This window comes from Bos mutus, chromosome 11 (assembly GCF_027580195.1).
Source record: "Bos mutus isolate GX-2022 chromosome 11, NWIPB_WYAK_1.1, whole genome shotgun sequence".
NCBI lineage: Eukaryota > Metazoa > Chordata > Mammalia > Artiodactyla > Bovidae > Bos > Bos mutus.
In genome coordinates this window covers 94800421-94821792 of record NC_091627.1, presented here as the reverse complement: position 1 = coordinate 94821792, position 21372 = coordinate 94800421, and the positions used below count along the sequence as shown (strand labels likewise).

The window sequence follows — 21372 nt, the reverse complement described above, 5'->3', positions numbered from 1 at the left end:
TTTTCTATGGCTGTGCAACAGAGTCTGGTTAAACTACTGTAGTTTATTCTGGACTTCCAGGATTAATTCTGATTTAATAGGATCGATTCTGGAATGCTGAAGTTGAGTTTTGAAGAAATTATTTGGAATCTAAATTTCAGTGAATTCAACATTGGAAGACAGAAACTTACAGGGTTGGTTGCTAAAGAATATCTCATGTTGAATTATTGTGCTCACTGTCTTAGGTGTTTACTGCAGTGAAGCCAAGTGTGATAGTGTGCAATCAGATTTTCAATATACTCCAAGGATTAAAAAGATGAGTTAATCAAGAATTGCTTATCTACTAGGGATATATCCTTTGGGTATTGACTCCTTCCCTGTTGTGTTTGCTCTCTTCATTATTATTTCTTAATAAGCATTTATATAGCCCTTAGTTTTAAATTTATTTTTAATTGGCCTATTTTCAGTTCAGAAAGCATGGTTAGTATTGCTCTCAGTTTAAGTAGGTAAAGTTAAGTGGCTTCCAAAAACCACCCAGAGAGATTGTAGTGATATCAAGATGTATATCCCCAGCTCCAGATTGCTTTTGATGCCAGTATTAATCATCTTATCTAATTTTCTAGACTCTTGTTTTCTACTGAGAAGTTTTGAGTTAAAATGGGCCACTTTTTTTTGATTGGAGGATAATTGCTTTACAGTGTTGTGTTGGTTTCTGCCATACAACAGTGTGAATCGGTCCCAAGTGTACACATGTCTTCTCTCTTGAGACTTCATAAAATGGACCACTTTTATCTTGTCTCCTACATTACTTAAGAAAGGAGCTATGAACAGTTTGTTCCCTCTTTAGGTTAAAAATTTTTGGAGAACAGAGGAAGCTGAAAGCATAGCTTTGTGTCCCAGAAACTACCCGAGAGACCTTTTAATAAGGTGGGACTTCTCTGTGTCCCAGAAACTACTTGAGAGAACTTTTAATAAGCTAATTATTGCACTTAAAAAAAAAAATCCCTGTTTTCACATTATTTTTGTTTCCTGTTGAAGAGCATATTGTGGATTAGGTCCCCCCTGAAGTTGTGGCATTGATGGCTACTAAATACACAGTTCTTTTCTTACTTCTTTTTAATTGAAAAAAAAAAAAAAATCTCTCTTTTGCTACTTAAGTTATAGAAACTCACTGCTTACTGCTTCTATGTAACTGCTTTTTCTAAGGCTTATTTAATTTAACTTAGTATTTTCATTCTTGGATTTAAAAATTAAAAAAGTTAATAAAGGCTCCGGCCATATCAGCCTGAAGGCGCCCGATCTCGTCTGATCTCGGAAGCTAAGCAGGGTCGGGCCTGCTTAGTATCTTAAAAAAAAAAAAAAAAAAAAAGTTAATAAAGGTTTGTAGTGTTTTATTGGGAGAAGGCAATGGCACCACACTCCAGTACTCTTGCCTGGAAAATCCCATGGATGGAGGAGCCTGGTAGGCTGCAGTCCATGGGGTCGCAAACAGTTGGACATGACTGAGCGACTTCACTTTCACTTTTCACTTTCATTCATTGGAGAAGGAAATGGCAACCCACTCCAGTGTTCTTGCCTGGAGAATCCCAGGGACGGGGGAGCCTGAAGGGCTGCCGTCTATGGGGTCGCACAGAGTCAGACACAACTGAAGTGACTTAGCAGCAACAGCAGCAGCAGCAGTGCTTTATTGGAGTTTTTGTGGTAGAAGCTGGGAATACACTCAATAGACCAATCCATTTCAGCTGACTGTGTTAGAAAGTAAGGGGATTTTTATGGCTGCCAGGTGGAAATTCCTTTTCCTAGTTGGCCTTGTGCTATTCTTCTGAGTGTGGCCTTCTTAAGGGGGTCTATGAACATTTAGGTAGATTGGTATAAGACAACAAAGTTTATAAAAATAGAATCAGAAAGATTTTGCTTTCTATTAGATGGCATAGTTTTCCCTCCCAACTTCAGGGAGTGTTCGTGTATGAGTGTGTTAAGTTCTGCCACTCTGCCCTCTGCTGCCCTTTTTTTAAGCAATGTAGGTTTAGTAATTAATTATTAGCATTTGCCATATTAACTCTACACAGTTTCCTCTTTGAGCATCAAATTGGCTTTTTATTATATAGTTAAGAGAAAGTTCAGGTTGGTATCCACTAGGTAGTTAGTAGTTCTGATTTTCACATTCTTCCTGAAATGTAGAACATTTTGACTTCTGAATCAGAAAATAGAGCAATTTTCTTTCTGATGTTAATCATGACATAAACATTAAACATATAATCACACCCACAGTTTAGGAACTTGGGAGGCACAGCTAAAATGAGGAAGTAGAAATTGGATATCATTAATTTACCTTCAGCTCAGAAGATACTGAGTTGTCAAGAGCCCTAGTGTCTCCAAGCTGTGCCTCAGCAAGTTAAGCAGGCACACCCATCCTAGTCTCTCCAGACTTTTTCATTGTATACTCCTTGGAGGTGGGGATAAAGTAGAGCGAGGAAGGTAAGAAACTAGCATTTATTGATTGGTGCAAGATGTATTATGTATCTTAGGTCATTTAATAATAACAGCAATGTTCTTATAGATATTAGTATCCCCATTTTATAACTGAGGAGACTGAGGTTCAGATAAGTTAAATAATTTGCCCAAAGTCACATACTCATAGTAAGTAGAGGAGAAGTATTTTTGAATTAAAAAAACAACTATGTTGTTTTTAGGTCACTCTGATGACAGTATAATCAGGTACATTTGAATTAGAGATCTCAGATGAAAAATGGTTCATTTAGCATCTTGTGGGGCTTCCCAGGTGGCTCAGTGGTAAAGAAAATGCCTACCAATGCAGGACGCACTGCAGACTTGGATTTGATCCCTGGGTTGGAAAGATCCCCTGGAGAAGAAAATGACAACCCACTCCGGTATTCTTGCCTGGATAATCCCATGGACAGAGGAGCCTGGCAGGCTACAGTCCATGGGGCCGAAAAGAGTTGGACACAACTGAGTGCACATGCACGAGCATCTTGTAGTTGGGTAAATTGTTTGTCTCACATGATCAGCAGTCTGGGTGGGATTTGTTAATACTGCTTCGTAGAAGGTGGTTGACAAAGGTCTTAGTTCTTTTGGGATTTGATAGTGCTAAGTGAAGAACTTGTTGACATGTTTTGTGCGTTTCCTCACCCTGATAAAGAAATGGTGGAAAATTGCAAGTTAAACTAGTCTTAAATACAGCTGAATTCCATCACATCAGCATTCTCAGAGGAGATGGCGCCAAACATGGCACCACACCCAGAATCAGCCAGGCACACCCAATTAGAGAGTCTAAATCAAGAATTTAGTGGAGAGGTTGTGACTTATCCCAGGATCTTGGAGAAAAAAGCTGACATTAAGCTCTCAGGAGGAAACTCAGGAAAAGAATGGGATTCTTGCTCATTTGCTGGTGGTAGCATCAAGGACAGTCTTGATACTCCTGAAGGATGTATGTTAAGAATCTGCAGCTTCAGAACACTGCCAAATGTTGATGCAGGGTAGTTTCCTGGGCTCATGCACGGGCTAAATGACTAGCCTTCACACTTATGTTAATACCGACTCATGTCCATCTGGTTGGTGATGCCATCCAACCATCTCATCCTCTGTTGGCCCCTTCTCCTCCTGCCTTCAGTCTTTCCCAGCATCACGGTCTTTTCCAATGCGTCAGTTCTTTGCATCAGGTGGCCAAAGTATTGGAGTTTCAGCTTCAGCAATCGTCCTTCCAATGAATATTCAGGACTGATTTCCTTTAAGATTGACTGGTTTGATCTCCGTGCAGTCCAAGGGACTCTCAAGAATCTTCTCCAACACCACAATTCAAAAGCATCAATTCTTCCACATTATCCACCCCAAATTTCTCTTTCTTTTCCCAGTCACATGTTATGATTACATGCCCTTGGTCCTTGGAAGTTAGATGTGGCCATGTGAGTTGCTTTGACCTGTGATGTGTGAGCTGAAGTCGTCTTAGTCTCTGCCACAGTGACCTGCAGCTCTCTGATAAGGCTGTGGGCCAAATATGGTCTGTTGTCTGTATTTTTAAATAAAGTTTTATTGGAACATGCTGCTGCTACTGCTGCTAAGTCGCTTCAGTCATGTCTGACTCTGTGCGACCCCATAGACTGCGGCCCACCAGGGTCCCCCATCCCTGGGATTCTCCAGGCAAGAACACTGGAGTGGGTTGCCATTTCCTTCTCCAATGCATGAAAGGGAAAAGTGAAAGGGAAGTCGCTCAGTCGTGTCAGACTCTTGAGACCCCATGGTCTGCACCCTACCAGGCTCCTCCATCCATGGGATTTTCCCGGCAAGAGTACTGGAGTGGGGTGCCATTGCCTTCTCCATTATTAGAACATAGCCATACTTATTTGTTTATGTATTATCTGTGGCCACTTTTGCACTACAATAACAAAGTTAAATGGTTGTTATAGAGACCGTATGGCCTATAAAGCTGAATATATTTACTATATGGCCATTTACAGAAAAGTTTTGTTGACAGCTTTTCTGGATGTTGGCTCCTTCTTAGAATGAGGACTTTGTAGAGCAGAGACTCCTACTGACCTACAGTGGAGATATGCATATGCCATCAACAAGAAATAAATCTTTATTCTTTTAAGTCACTGATATTTGGGAGTTGTTTGTTATAGTGGTGTAATCCAGCCTGACAGTTGGGCTCTTATAGGAAAAATGTTTCAGTGGTTCAGAGAGGAGGAACCCTTATGGATAGTAGCAATGTGGAACAAAGATGGATAGCAGTGTTATGGTAATGTTGTAAAACTGTGAGACTGTTAAGCTCAACTGTTTAGATTTTGTTTAGAATCCTCAGTATGGAATCAAGACTTATGATTTTTTTCAATGGACAGAAGAATAGTATGGTGGGAACTTTATGGTAAAAAGCTTAATCTGCAAATAGTTATCAAAAGGTTGGGAGCATTTGTTGAATCAGGAATTTGATCTATGTAAAACGAATGTTCCTGCAAACTGGACTGACAGTGGTTTAAATGGAGTTTTTTTTCTTTTTAATTTAACAATTTGCAGTGACTTAGTTTCTTGTCCTGTTTAATGCTTAATAGCAATCTCAGATTTTCTGAAATTTGAGCTGTTACACAAGTGAGGAATCCTCACTGTAAAGAGAATTGTGATAATTGAGGGCAAGTTTTTAAAAAATTTTTCTTCCTTTTTTCTTTGATTTCCTCTTTTTTAGATAAAGCAAAACATCAAATACTGCCATCAACTCAGTGAACTTGGTGTCACTACCTAACTTGGTGTCAGATAGCCAAAGGTAGTTTAAATGGAAAAACAGTCACTTTAGAGTTAGATCTTACTGCATCTCCTGTAACTTCATCTGCTATATATCTGCTGAAGGAAACCTTCGTCAATTTGCCATGTTACATGAATACAGCTCAAGGTTGATGAGTCTAGCTAATGGTTTGTCAATTTGGTTTTTCTCAAAGAACCAGCTTTTAGTTTTATTGATCTTTTCTATTGTCTCCTTCATTTCTTTTTCATTTATTTCTGCTGTGATCATTATGATTTGTTTCCTTCTACTGTGGTTTTTTTTTTTGTTCTTTTTCTAGTTTCTTTAGGTGTAAGGTTAGGTTGTTTATCTGTCTCTTGTTTCTTGAGGTAGGCTTGTATTGTATAAAACTTCCCTCTGCATTGCTTTTGCTGCATTCACAGGTTTTGAGTTGTTGTGTTTTCATTGTCATTTGTTTCTATGCATATTGTGATTTCCTTTTTGATTTTTTCAGTGATCTGTTGGTTATTCAGAAGCATGTTGTTTAGTCTCCATGTATTTGTTTTTCATAGTTCTTTTTTTTTTGTTTAGTTGGTGTCTAATCTAGGTCAGAGATTATGCGTTGTGGTCAGAGAAGATGCTTGAAATGATTTCACTTTCTAAAGATTTACCAAGGCGTGATTTGTGGCCCAAGATGTGATCTATCCTAGAAAATGTTCCATGTGCACTTGAGAAAAAAGTGAAGTCTATTGTCGTTGGATGAAGTGTGCTGTAGATATCAGTTAGGTCCAACAGGTCCAATGTATTATTTAAAACCTGTGTTTCCTTAATAATTTTCTGTCCAGATGATCTGTCTGTTGGTATGAGTGGGGTATTAAAGTCCCCCACTATTACTCTGTTACTGTGTAGTTCAGTCACTCAGTTGTGTCTCTTTTTGACCCCATAGACTGCAATACGCCAGGTTTCCCTGTCCATTACCAACTCACAGGCTTGCTCAAACTCATGTACATGGAGTTGGTGATGCCATCCAACCATTTCATTCTCTGTTGTCCCCTTCTCCTCCTGTCTTTAATCTTTCCCAGCATCAGGGTCTTTTCCAATGAGTCAGTTCTTTGCATCAGGGGGCCAAAGTGTTCGAGTTTCAGCTTCAGCATCTGTCATTCCAATGAATATTCAGGATTGATTTCCTTTAGGATTGACTGGTTTGATTTCCTTGCAGCCCAAGGGACTCTCAAGAGTCTTCTCCAACACCACAGTTCAAAAGCATCAATTCTTTGGCACTCAGCTTTCTTTATAGTCCAACTCTCACATCCATACGTGACTACTGGAAAAACCACAGCTTTGACTATATGGACCTTTGTTGGCAAAGTAATGTCTCTGGTTTTTAATATGCTGTCTAGGTTGGTCATAGCTTTTCTTCCAAGGAGCAAGCGTCTTTTAATTTCATGGCTGCAGTCACCATCTGCAGTGATTTTGAAGCCCCTAAAATAAAGTCTGTCACTGTTTCCATTGTTGCCCATCTATTTGCCATGAAATGGTGGGACTGGATGCCATGATCTTAGTTTTCTGAATGTTGAATTTTAAGCCAACTTTTTCACTCTCCTCTTTCACTAAAGAGGCTCTTTAGTTCTTCACTTTCTGCCATAAGGGTGGTGTCATCTGCATATCTGAGGTTATTGCTATTTCTCCTGGCAGTCTTGATTCCAGCTTGTGCTTCATCCAGCCCAGCATTTCACATGATATACTTGGCATATAAGTTAAATAAGCAGGGTGACAATATACAGCCTTGATTACTCCTTTCCTGATTTAGAACCAGTCTGTTGTTCCATGTCCAGTTCTAACTGTTGCTTCTTGACCTGCATACAGATTTCTCAGGAGAAGGTCAGGTGGTCTGATATTCCCATCTCTTTAAGAATTTTCCACATGATCATGACGGATATTTGGGTGTTGTTCATAATCTGCTTTAGTTCAAGGAGCCAGTCATACCACATGCTGGACCAGGTAGAGCCACAAGCAACAGGGTTAGTCTGGGGAGGAACAAGTGAGAGGGTAACAGATAGGAAGGCTGGGGACCCCCAAACAGAGGAAATAGGCTGCAAGTGTCAGATATTTTTATCTCTCTCTTAAGCAGCAGGAGGAAGCAAACTACAAGTGTCAGATCTTTTTTCCCTTTCATATACAAAATTAAAAGGAGATTTCTTTTAAAATTCTGTGCTGCCATGACGACACTTGGTTCCACCTGAGCTTAACTTTTCTCAAACCTTGAGCTAACCAATGCATTTTTCTTACATAAGTATTTTTCTTAAGCTATGTTAATGAACTATGTATTTACTCTAGACTCTGTCTTTCTTCAAGTCAATTCCACCTAAGACTCAGAACTGATAATGGCTCAACAAACCAATATGTTTTACTGATACAATTGTTCTTCAGTGTATTTTAATAAGACTATGTATTTGCTTGGAAACCTGCCCTTCTTCAAGATTCATGTCAATTGTTTTATGGCCTGTGATGACTCACCTTGTGCCAGTGTTATCTCAAAATGCATGTTGTGGGTGAGGGGCCTGGTGCCACTCTCTGAGTTTTGAGACATTTCCTTTCTCTAATTATCAGCCTGCTAGTAGGTATATAGCATGGCCCCACCCATCAGAACAAGACCCAGTTTCCCCACAGTCAATTTCTCCCATCAGGAAGCTTCTATAAGACTCTTATCCTTCTCCATCAGAGGGCAGACAGAATGAAAACCACAATCATAGAAAACTGATCACATGGACTACAGCCTTGTCTAACTCAATGAAACTATGAGCCATGCCGTGTAGGACCACCCAAGACGGATGGGTCATAGTGGAGAGTTCTGACAAAAAGTGGTCCACTGGAGAAGGGAATGGCAAACCACTTCAGTATTTTTGCCTTGAGGACCCCATGAACAGTATGAAAAGGCAAAAAGATAGGACACAGAAAGATGAATTCCCCAGGTCAGTAGGTGCCCAATATACTACTGGAGATCAGTGGAGAAATAACTCCAGAAAGAATGAAGAGATAGAGCCAGAACAAAAACAACACCCAGTTGTGGATGTGACTGATGATGGAAGTACAGTGTGATGTTGTAAAGAACAATATTGCATAGGAACCTGGAATGTTAGATCCATGAATCAAGATTAAGTTGGAAGTGGTCAAACAGGAGATGGCAGGAATGAATATTGACATTTTAGGAATCAGTGAACTAAAATGGACTGGAATGGGCGAATTTAACTCAGATGACCATTATATCTACTACTGTGGGCAAGAATCCCTTAGAAGAAATGGAGTAGCCCTCTTGGTCAACAAAAGAGTCCGAAATGCAGTACTTGGATGCAATCTCAAGAAACAGAATGATCTCTGTTCATTCCCAAGGCAAACCATTCAATATCACATTAATCCATGTCTATGCCCTGACCAGTAATGCTGAAGAAGCTGAACAGTTCTATGAATACCTACAAGACTCTCTAGAACTAAAACCCAAAAGAGATGTTCTTTTCATTATAGGGGACTGAAATGCAAAAGTAGGAAGTCAAGAGATACCTGGAGTAACAGGCAAATTTGGCCTTGAAGTACAGAATGAAGCAGGGCACAGGCTAACAGAGTTTTACCAAGAGAATGCACTGGTCATAGCAAACACCCTCTTCCAACAACACAAGAGAAGACTCTATACATGGACATCACCAGATGGTCAGTACCGAAATCAGACTGATTATATTCTTTGCAGCCAAAGATGGAGAAGCTCTATACAGTAATCAGAAACAAGACTGGGAGCTGACTGTGGCTCAGATCATGAGCTCCTTATTGCCAAATTCAGACTTAAATAGAAGAAAGTAGGGAAAACCACTAGACCATTTAGTTATGACCTAAATCAAATCCCTTATAATTATAGTGGAAGTGACAAATAGATTCAAGGAATTAGATCTGATAGAGTGCCTGAAGAACTATGGATGGAGGTTCGTGACATTGTACAGGAGGCAGTGATCAAAACCATCCTCAAGAAAAAGAAATGCAAAAAGGCAAAATGGCTCTGAGGAGGCCTTACAAATAGCTGAGAAAAGAAGAGAAGCTAAAGGCAAAGGAGAAAAGGAAAGCTATACCCATTTGAATGCAGAGTTCCAAAGAATAGCAAGGAGAGATAAGAAAGCCTTCCTCAGTGATCAGTGCAAAGAAATAGAGGAAAACAATAGAATGGGAAAAACTAGAGATCTCTTCAAGAAAATAAGAAATACTAAGGGAACATTTCATGCAAAGATGGGTACAATAAAGGACAGAAATGGTATGATCTAACAGAAGCAGAGGATATTAAGAAGAGGTGGCAATAGACAGAAGAACTATACAAAAAAGATCTTCATGATCCAGATAACCACAATGGTGTGATCACTCGCTAAGAGCCAGACATCGTGGCACGTGAATTCAAGTGGGCCTTAGGAAGCATCACTATGAACAAAGCTAGTGGAGGTGATGGAATTCCAGTTGAGCTATTTCAAATCCTAAAAGATGATGCTGTGAAAGTGCTGCATTCAGTATGCCAGCAAATGTGGAAAACTCAGCAGTGGCCACAGGACTGGAAAGGTCAGTTTTCATTCCAATCCCAAAGAAGTAAGTAAGTAAGTGAAGTCACTCAGTCGTGTCTGACTCTTTGTGACCCCATGGACTGTAGCCTACCAGGCTTCTCCGTCCATGGGATTCTCCAGGCAAGAATACTGGAGTGGGTTACCATTTCCTTCTCCAGGGGATCTTCCCAACCCAGGGATCGAACCCGGGTCTTCCGCATTGGAGGCAGACACTTTAACCTCTGAGCCACCAGGGAAGATAATCCCAAAGAAAGGCAATACCAAAGAATGGCCAAAGAATGTTCAAACTACTGCACAATTGTACTCATCTCACATGCTAGCAAAGTAATGCTCAAAATTCTCCAAGCCAGGCTTCAACATTATGTGAACTGTGAACATCCAGATGTTCAAGCTGGATTTAGAAAAGGCACAGGAGCCAGAGATCAAATTACCAACATCCATTGGATCATCAAAAAAAGCAAGAGAGTTCCAGAAAAACATTTACTTCTGCTTTATTGACTACGCCAAAGCCTTTGTCTGTGTGGATCACAGCAAACTGTGTTACTGTCCGTTTTCCCTTTAGTAGTTGTTAGCATTTGCCTTATGTATTGAGGTGCTCCTATTTTGGGTGCATATATATTTATAATTGTTATATCTTCTTGGATTAATCCCTTGATCGTTACGTAGTGTTCTTCTTTGTCTCTTATAATGGTCTTTATTTCAAAGTCTATTTTATCTGATATGAGTATTGCTACTTCAGCTTTCTTTTGATTTCCATTCACATGGAATATCTTTTTCTAGCCTCTCACTTTCAGTATATATGTGTCCCTAGGTCTGAGTTGGGTTTCTTGTAGACAGCACATATGGGGTCTTGTTTTTGTATCCATTTAGCCAATATGTATCCTTTGGTTGGAGCATTTAGCCCATTTACATTTAAGGTAATTATTGGTATATGATCTTGTTATCATTTACTCTATTGTTTTGGGTTTGCTTTTGTAGGCCTGTTCTTTTTGTGTTTCCTGTCTAGAGAAGATCCTTTAGTGTTTGTTGAAGAGCTGGTCTGGTGGTGCTGAATTCTCTTAATTTTGCTTATCTGTAAAGCAAATTTGATTTCTCCTTTGAATCTAAATGAGATCCTTACTGGATAGTAATCTTGGTTGTAGGTTTTTCCCTTTCATCACTTTAAGTATGTCTTGCCGTTCCCTTCTGACCTGTAGAGTTTCTGTTGAAAGATCAGCTGTTAGCTTTATGGGGGATCCCCTCACATGTTATTTGTTGCTTTTAATATTTGTTTTTTTGTGTTTCATTTTCGTTAATTTAATTAATTTTGTTAATTTTGTTAATATGTATCTTGGCATGTTTCTCCTCGGGTTTATCCTGTATGAGGCTCTCTGGGCTTCCTAGACTTAGGTGGCTATTTCCTTTCCCATTTTAGGGCAACTTTCAACTATAATATCCTCAAATATTTTCTCATGGCTTTTCTTTTTGCCTTCTTCTTCTGGGACCCCTATGATTCGAATGTTGTTATGCTTAATGTTGTCCCATTTTATTGTTCAGTTGCTCAGTCATGTCTGACTCTTTGCCACCCCATGGACTGCTGCACACTGGGATTCCCTGTCCTTCACCATGAGGTGAGCTCTGTTGTCCAGTAGCTCTTCTCATTACTTTTTATTCCTTTTTCTTTATTATGTTCTGTTTTAGTTATTTCCACCATTATATCTTCCAGCTCTCATCCATTCTTCTGCCTCAGATACTCTACTGCTAGTTCCTTCCAGTGTATTTTTAATCTCAGTTATTGCATTGTTCATTGTTAATTGTTTATTCTTTAATTCTTCAAGGTCTTTGTTAAATATTTCTTGCATCTTCTCAATTCATGCCTCTGGTCTATTTATTTGTGCCTCCAGTTTATTTTCAAAGTTTTAGATCATATTTACTATCATTACTCTGAAATCTTTTTCAGGTAGATTGTTTCCTCTTCATTTGTTTGGTCTTGTGGGTTTTTATTAAGGTGTTAATCATTCCTTTTCTCTTGGGTCTAATATTTTAATAATGTATTTCACATAGACCATTTCTTTAACAGAAATTAATAGTATAGAAATTCTTTTTTACATATTTATTGATTATGAAAATAATACATACTTAAATTGCTTAGGATTCTGATTGCAAGCGATAGAAATATGTGAATTAACTTTAGCAAAACAGTTCAGTTTATTAGCTTCCTTTGAGTAGGCATCTGAAGACACAGGGTGAAGCTGGTATTATGTAAGACTGCAACAAGGGACCCTTGTGTTTTTTTTACTGACAATGTGTTTTACATTTTTAGGAAATGTTTTCAATGTAGTTGAAAAATACATGTACAAAAATGTACATTTAGAAATTATATATATATATATATATACATACATGGGTTTCCCTGGTGGCTCAGATGGTAAAGAATCCGCCTGCAGTGTTGGAGACCTGGGTTCAATCCCTGGGTTGGCAAGATCCCCTGGAGGAGGGCATGACAATCCATTCTAATATTTTTGCTATGAATAGAGGAGCCTGGTGGGCTGCAGTCCATAGAGTCGCAAAGAGTCGGACACGACTGGGCAATTAAGCACAGCACAACACGTACGTGTTTTTATATAACTTGTATATTTATAATGTTATGTTTATTTTGTCATGGAACAGCAAGTTGTAATCTGTACATTTCATGTATGTATATTATATATATATATATTTTTAATGGGTGGATAGAGAAATAACTGAGTGTGGGATTCTGTATCAGTATACGTATACCTTATCATGGCTCTGTGACTTGGCAAATAATTTGTCTTATCTGTGAGTCTTTGTATGTAAAAATGAAGATAATAGTATTCTCTATCATGGGGTGGCTTTGAGGTTAACAAGATAATAAAGAGTGTTTAGAAGCATCCTTTATAAGTAGTGAACATGGGCTAAATGTTAGTTATTATAAATGCTGTAATATTTATATTACACTTTTGTTGTTGTTGTTCAGTCACTAAGTCATGAGTGATTCTTTCTGACCCCATGGACTCCAGCATGCCAGGCTTCCCTGTCCTTCACTATCTTCCAGAGTTTGCTCAAATTCATGTTCATTGAGTCAGTGATGCTATTTTATCCTCTGCTACCGTCTTCTCCTTTTGCTTTCAGTCTTTCCCAGCATCAGGTTCTTTTCTGATGAGTTGGCTCTTCACATCACCTATCCAAAGTATTGGAGCTTCAGCTTCAGCATCAGCCCTTCCAATGAGTATTCAGGACTTATTTCCTTTAGGATTGACTGGTTTGATCTCCTTGTGGTCCAAGGGACTCAAGAGTCTTCTCCAGCATCACAACTTGAAAGCTTCAATTCTTCGGCATCCAGTCTTCTTTATGGACCGACTCTCACATCTGTACATGACTACTGGAAATACCTTAGCTTTGACTATATAGACTTTTGTCTGCAAAGTGATATCTTTGCTTTTTAATATGCTGTCTAGGTTTGTCATAACTTTTCCATGGGTTGGAAAACTCAACAGTGGCCATAGGACTAGAAAGGATCAGTTTTCATTCCAATCTCAAGGAAAGACAATGCTAAAGAATGTTCACATTACCATACAGTTGCACTCATTCCATGCACTAGCAAGGTTATGCTAAAAATCCTTCAAGCTAGCCTTCAGCAGAATGTGAACTGAGAACTTGCAGATGTACAAGCTGGGTTTAGAAAAGGCAGAGAAACTAGAGATTAAATTGCTAACATTCATTGGTTCATGAGGAAAGCAAGGGAATTCCAGAAAAACATCTACTTTTGCTTTACTGACTTTGCTAAAGCCCAAGCAAAGAGAAACTAAAGAACCTCTTGATGTAAGTGAAAGAGGAGAGTGGAAAACCTGGCTTAAAACTCAACATTCAAAAAACAGTCATGGATCCAGTCCCATCACTTCATGGCAAATAGATGGGGAAACAATGGAAAAACAGTGACAGACTTAATTTTCTTGGACTCTAAAATCACTGCAGATGGACTGCAGCCATGAAGTTAAAAGACGTTTGCTCCTTAGAAGAAAAGCTGTGACCAACCTAGACAGCATATTAAAAAGCAGAGACATTATTTTGCTAACAAAGGTCCCTCTAGTCAAAGCTATGGTTTTTCCAGTAGTCATGTATGGATGTGAGAGTTGGACTAAAAAGAAAGCTGAGTGCCAAAGAATTGATGCTTTTGAACTGTGGTGTTGGAGAAGACTCTTGAGATCACTTGGACTCCAAGGAGATCAAACCAGTCCATCCTAAAGGAAACCGATTCTGAATATTCATTGGAAAAACTGATGCTGAAACTGAAGCTCCAGTACTCTGGGCACCAGATGTGAAGAATTGACTCATTGGAAAAGACCCTGATGCTGGGAAAGATTGAAGGTAGGAGAAGAAGGGAACGACAGAAGATGAGATGGTTGGATGGCATCACCAACTTGATGAACATGAGTTTGAACAAGCTCCGGGAGTTGGACAGGGAAGCCTGGAGTTGTGCAACCTATGGAGTCGCAAAGAGTCAGACGTGGCTGAGTAGCTGAACTGAACTTGACTGTATGGATCACAACAAACTGGAAAATTCTTAAAGAATTGGGAGTGCCAGACCACCTTACCTGTATCCTAAGAAACCTGTATATGGGTCCAGAAGCAACAGTTAGAACTTTACATGTAACAACTGACTGGTTCCAAATTGGGAAAGGAGTATGGCAAGGCTGTATATTGTCACCCTGCTTATTTAACTATTATGCAGAGTACATCATGTGAAATTCCAGAGTGGATGAATTCCACCTGAAATTGAGATATCAACAATCTCAGATATACAGATGATATCACTCTAATGGCAGAAAGTGAGAAGGAACTAAGGAGCCTTTTGATGAAGGTGAAAGAGGAGAGTGAAAAAGCTGGCTTGAACCTCAGTATTCAGGAAACTAAGATCATGACATCCAGCCCCATTATTTCATGGCAAATAGAAATAATTTGCCATGAAAATTACATCCATACATCATGTATGGATGTGAGAGTTGTTCCATAAAGAAGTCTGGGTGCTGAAGAATTGGTGCTTTTGAATTGTGGTGCTCAAGAAAACTCTTGTGTCCCTTGGAGTGCAAGGAGATCAAACCAGTCATTCCTAAAGGAAATAAACCCCGAATATTCATTGGAAGGATTGATGCTGAAACTGAAGCTCGAATACTTTGGATAGGTAATGTGAAGAGCCAACTCATCAGAAAAGACCCTGATGCTGGGAAAGATTGAAAGCTAAAGAAAAGGGTGACAGGGGATGAGATGGTTAGATAGCATCACTGACTCAATGGACATGAATTTGAACAAACTCTGGGAGATAGTGTTGTACAAAGGAGCCTGGCATGCTGCAGTGCATGGGGTCTCAAAAAGTGGGACACAGCATACAACTGGATAACAACAATGGGATTGCCTGATGGCTCAGTGGTAAAGAATTTGCCTGCTAAGCAGGACACCCAGGTTCAATCCCTGGGTTGGAAAGATGCGCTGGAGAAGGAAATTGCAACCCACTCCAGTATTCTTGCCTATAGAATTCCATGATCAGAGGAGCCTGGTGGGCTATAGTTCATGGGATTGCAAAAGAGTCTGACACTACTGAGCAAGTCAACAACAACGATGGATAGATACATATGGATTTTGTACTGTGCTTTTTTCACTGTTCTGTTTGTTTTCTTTGTTATATTTTTGAACTTTTAACACCTTTTGGAAAACTCATAAGCCTAAACGAGAGAATATTTGGAGTTCCTTGGTGATCTTAACTTTCCTCTGAAACATGGCATTTTGGGAAAAACTACTTGAGCATGCTAGCCTTTAACCCAGAGGTGTGATGTTTTCAGAAGGAATGGGAGATGACTAACACCAAATCTTAGTCATGATTTATGGTTGTTGCTTTAATGTGTCAATTATCAAGATCAGTATATCCCTTTCATGAACTGAAAAGATGATTTTTTGATTTAAAGAGTCGAAAGATCAGCCAGGGACTCTTTACCAGCGATTAAAATGACAGTTTTTCGTTAGTAGTATAAACCATATTGTGATTACATTTAAGTTTCTGTTTATTTTTGTGTTCTGCAGGATAACCGATTTGTTATTTGCACTACTTATGTGGGATTTATTGTTGCTGCCCGTTTGATATTTTCAGATATGTTCTGTTACCCTCCTAAAGGTTGCTAATACTTTTTTTAATGGGACTGAATAGTTGCCGGGGACCAGCCCCGGCTGATCCAGGGTATTCGAAGGAGAGACGGCGTAGGCGAAGATCAGGAAACAATTGCTTAATTAAATGTTAATTAAGGATATAAAGAGTAATAGAATGAGGATAGCTCAGTAAAATTCAGTGAAGAAAAGAGGCTGAAATAAGGATAGCTCAGTGAGGAAATTCAGTGGAGAAAAGAGGCTGAGTAGCTTGGTTTACGCGGGAGACCAATAAAACTTCAAGACAAGAAGTTTGCACCACTTACGTAGGCCGCAGGCGTCCTTCCGTTCTCCCGAAGGAGAGGAGACACTGAGGCCTCCCCGGTCGGATCTTAGAAGCCCAGGCATAATTAGTAAGCATGGCGGGTTCCGTGCTCCAGATGGAGACTCAGCCAGAGTGAGAGAGAGAGCGACATGGGGAGACCAGTATTTCGAGAAACTGATCCCAATTCTTTATTTTCCATGGTCTACTTTTATACACTGAGATGTTATGCAAAAGTCACGTGGGGACAGCAGTCCTGACCTTTATCAAAGTCAGGTGCTTCACACAAATGTATACAGAGGTCTTAGGGGTGTTACATCATCTTCTGGCCAGGGGGGGCCTGCTGACAATTTACGACCCTCTCCTTGTGACAACGGTCAGTCAACCAGGACACTTATTTCTCCAGGGGTGATTATTCTTAAAACAGACACCACCCAAATAAAGTTACATTCCTATAGGGTGATGGTGTAGTAGGTTTTAGTTAAGGAAAGAATTTACTTAGCCTAAGGTCTAACGTGATTAATATCAAAGGTTAATACTTATTTCTTCTATATATTCATTAATGTGTGTAAGGGCAGGGGATGTGGAGACTTAGCAACAAACATTGGCTCAACAAATGAAAAACCCTTCACCAATACAATTTCTAATCAGCCCATTATACTTATACTAATAGTGTCTAACTTCTCTAAAGAACCTGTTTTTAGAGGGTTTAAAGCATCTCGTGCCTCTCACGGTTGGGAGGCTGTGAGCAATCACATGTGGCTGGACGAGCCTGTCAGGCAGGCTAGAGAACCTTCAGAGGAGTTTGTAGGTTAAAACACTCTTGTCACGCCCAAGAGTTTTTATTGACTGGAGCTCTAGGTTAACTCCTTCTCCGAAAGAGGTGGTGGGGGACAGCCCCCTGTAAAGTCAGAGGTGTAGGTGAGAGCACAAAGTAGTAAAGTAGGCAGGCTCTGGTTATGGGGGTAGATACTTGAGGATTTCCAGGGGGACTCCTGAGGCTCGATCCCGCCTTTGCATATGTCGAGCCTCCTTCCTCATGACCTTTGTCATGGGCAGAGTACCTCACTCTGGCCCCCAACAAATAGTGATATAATGAATGTGATTTTTTGAATTGTAATGAATTATGTCAACATTTGGAAGACCTGCAAAACTCAGAGAATGAGTATTCTTCAAATGATCAATGTCCGATATTACATAATCATACATGGGTAAAAGTTTCATTTGAGGTTTCAGATCAATGGATTTTAATCTAAAACTCATCAAGTTTTGAGGTTGTATCATAAATTTGCATATATATGTAATATGTAAGTTTCCTGAAAGGCCTTTAAAAATACTTTGTCCTTTTTCCAACTACATTTGTGCAAGGCTGGATTTTCTCTATATACCATAACCAAAACATGACATTTATTATATTTAATGTAGAAGTGGTACAGAGTCCAGATGTCTTCTGTTAAACCAGACATTAAAGATATTTGCACAAATGCAGCACATACTCTTCCAACTATTTTTAAGAATATAAAAATATTCTGTTTTTCCTGAAATGTATTTTTTAACATGTAAATATTGTTGGTTGTTAATATTAAATGAATTAATTAGTATTTTCTAATTTTTAGTTTTAATTTCTAATACAGTAAGTATTGATGTATATAAAATTAATGTAAACAGAAATTATTTAGGGTTATTAAGAATTTTTAATAGTCTAAAGGGCTCTTGTGTTTAAAATGTGGAGAACTGCTAGTTCGGATGAAAGAAAACAGAAGATACATGGCAACTGAATGTAATTCATGGTCCTGGATTGAATACTCTCCAGGAGGAAATGAAACCACTCTAAAGACCATTATTGGAGGACTTGCCTGGTGATCCAGTGGTTAGAAATCTGCCTTCTAATGCAGGGGATGTGAGTTCAATCCTTGTTTGGGGAACTAAGATCCCACATGCCATGTGGCAACTAAGTGTGTGTATGTGTTGCACGCCACAAGTAGAGAGAAGCCCATGTACCTGAAGTAATTACTGATGTAGCCAAAAAAAAAAAAAGTGGAACCAAGAGATGGAAATGGTCCCCTGATTAAAAAACAACAACAACAAAGATTATTATTGGGACAGATAACAGGATTGGACTATGGACTATGAATTAATTATAATTTTATCAATGTAAATTTCTTGAATTTGATAATTGTGTTGTAGTTAGGTATAAGAGGAAACAGTAGTCTTAAGAGTTTAATACATGCAACATATTCTCAAATGGTTTAGAAAAATAAATATACAAATATACAGGTACATATACCGATGTACATATATGTACATATGTGTAGAAAGAGAAAATGATAAATGAGGCAAAAATGTTACAAATTGGTGAATTCTGTATATGGCTAAATAAGAGTTCTCTATTATTTGTACAATTTGAAAGTATTTCAAAATAGAAATTAAAAACTTATGAAGTAATGTAATGAATCTCTTAGAAGCAGATTTTACAGATTAACTGGTGAGAGTTTTATTGTGCTTGTGAATGACTGAGATTTTGAGCAGTTTATCAGTTCAGTTCAGTCGCTCAGTGGTGTCCGACTGTTTGCAACCCCATGGACTGCAGCATGCCAGGCTTCTCTGTCCATCACCAGCTCCCCGAGCTTGCTCAAGCTCATGTCCGCTGAGTCAGTGATGCCATCCAACCATCTCATCCTCTGTCGTCCCCTCTCCTCCTGCCTTCAATCTTCCAGCATCAGGATCTTTTCCAGTGAGTCAGTTCTTTGCATCAGGCGGCCAAAGTATTGGAGCTTCAGCTTCAGCGTCAGTCCTTCCAATGAATATTCAGGACTGATTTCCCTCAGGATTGACTGGTTTGATCTTGCTGAACAGTTGATAACTGGCTATGGCACCCCACTCCAGTACTCTTGACTGGAAAATCCCATGGACAGAGGAGCCTGGTGGGCTGCAATCCATGGGGTCGCTAAGAGACAGACATGACTTCACTTTCACTTTTATGCATTGGAGAAGGAAATGGCAACCCACTCCAGTGCTCTTGCTTGGAGAATCCCAGGGATGGGGCAGCCTGGTTGGGCTGCCGTCTATGGGGTCACACAGAGTTGGACACGACTGAAGCGATTTAGCAGCAGCAGCAGCATAAACTCCTTTGGAGTTGTCACGGCTTTTCAGAGGACACTCCTTGTGCTCTGCTGCCCCCTAGTGACATTTATGTTCATCAGCATTTTATTGTGCAAGTACAGTAAGTTGGGAATTTATAATAAATCATTGTAGTGATCATTTAAAAGTACTTTAGTAATTTTAATTAAGCAAAGTAACTTTTAAGGGGAGGTTGGGGAAGATACTACTGTGAGGCCGAATCTCATGATCTTTTTTTTTTTTTCTAATTTTTTAAAAATTATATTTTTGTTCTTAGAGTTCCTTTCTATTGTATCCTTAATCCCTCCTCCCTCCCACCTCTCTTTTTTGAAGATAGTATTTATTGGTTCCTCATCTGACAGAGATATCTCTAGGATGTGAAGGACAGGGAAGCCTGGTGTGCTGCAGTCCATTGGGTCGCAAAGAGTCAGATGCGACTTAGCGATTGAATAGCAACATCTGACAGAAATAGTAAAACTTCCTGTGTTTTCTTTTCTGTGACCACAGATATTAGTCAATAATATTATCTTAGTGTTTTACTTTATAGCCTTAAAATGTTTAGAATTCTGCTAGCCCATAATCTCTCATTTGCAATTTGAAAGTACCAAAGATTTTGGAATCATTTGTTATTAAAAGCTATCTGAATTTATTTGGTGAGAAAACTTAATGTGAGTTGATATGAGATAGTCTTTCTTTATATTTACCACTTGTGTGAATATTCCTGCATTTTGCTGCAGAGTTACTGATGTGATTGATTAGGGAATGTTTCTTAAGACCTCACTGGGGATGTTATATATAAAGCGCGCACTATAATTATTTTTTAAAATCTGCAAAAATCTGAATTATGGAACATTTCTGCTCCAAGGATTTTAGATTAGGGATTGTAGACTTGTATCTGATTTGCTTAGCTTTGACTCCCAGTCACTATGTATTAAGCATCACCAGTTTATATTACTTTCTTTTTTCTCTTTTTTAATTAGTTGTATAATTTTTACATGCTATTTAAAAATTTTTATTGGAGTGTAGTTGACTTACAGTGTTGTGTTATCACATACTATTTTTATATACCGTATTTTGTCACTCTTAATCTGATCTTTTTGTCTTAGGGTTGCAGTTAAGTATGTTCCCTCATTACTTCCAGTCTTTTTTGTTGAAGTTTCTCTTGTCATTTAGTTTGGTTGGAGTTTCTTCTCTACCAGTTCAGAATGATTCAAACAATAATTTTTGGATTATTAGATTTTCAGAATGACTGCTCTGTAGACTGTATATTCAGAGGACAGTTTCATTGATCTTAAAATTTTGACTCATATGTTGTTTCCCTGAGTATTGACTTCTGGTGTTCAATGTTGTCCGATGGCTGCTGGGTTTTGCTTATATGATTACTGACTGTTTATTTTTTCATTTGATGTCTTTTGGTTCTTCTTTTTCTAATCTACTTCTTATATGAAGTACTTTTCTGAGTACTTCATATTAAGTATTATATGAAGTACTATTCTGAGTACTTTATATAAGTAGAGTTGTGCAGTATTTGTCTTTTTCACTTAGGATAATGTCTTCAGGTTTCACTCGTGTTAGTATGTGTTAGAATTTCCTTCTTTTTAAGGCTGAATAATATTCCATTGTATGTGTACCACATTTTGTTTACCCATTCGTCTGTTGATGAGCACTTGAGTTGCTTCCTGCTTTTGACTCTGGTGAATAATGCTGCTATGAACATAGATGTTTAAATATCTCTTTGAGTCCCTGCTTTCACTTTTTTGGAGTATGTACCGAGAAGTAGAATTGCTGGATTATATAGTAAATTATTTTTAATTTTTTGAGGGACCACTAAAATGTTTTCTGTAGTAGATGTACCATTTTACATTGCCCGCTTTAACTTTCAAGGGGCTTTTTTTTTTAAACTTAGTTTTAGGATTTTAAGCTGGCAGTTTATTTTTTGTTTTTAGCACTTTACTGTATCATTCAGTTGTTGTTTGACATGTATTTCCTGTTAA

General features: G+C 38.7%; 1 protein-coding gene and 1 non-coding gene across 3 annotated transcripts in view; one reads left to right on the top strand and one right to left on the bottom strand.

The window, feature by feature from the left end:
* Nucleotides 1-21372, top strand: part of EXOC6B (exocyst complex component 6B) — a 728809-nt gene that overhangs the window by 42765 nt on the left and 664672 nt on the right. The gene's annotated exons all lie outside the window — the stretch shown is intronic.
* TRNAW-CCA (transfer RNA tryptophan (anticodon CCA)) lies at nt 9966-10037 on the bottom strand. Its single transcript has one exon. It is a non-coding gene; the product is annotated as a tRNA-Trp (tRNA).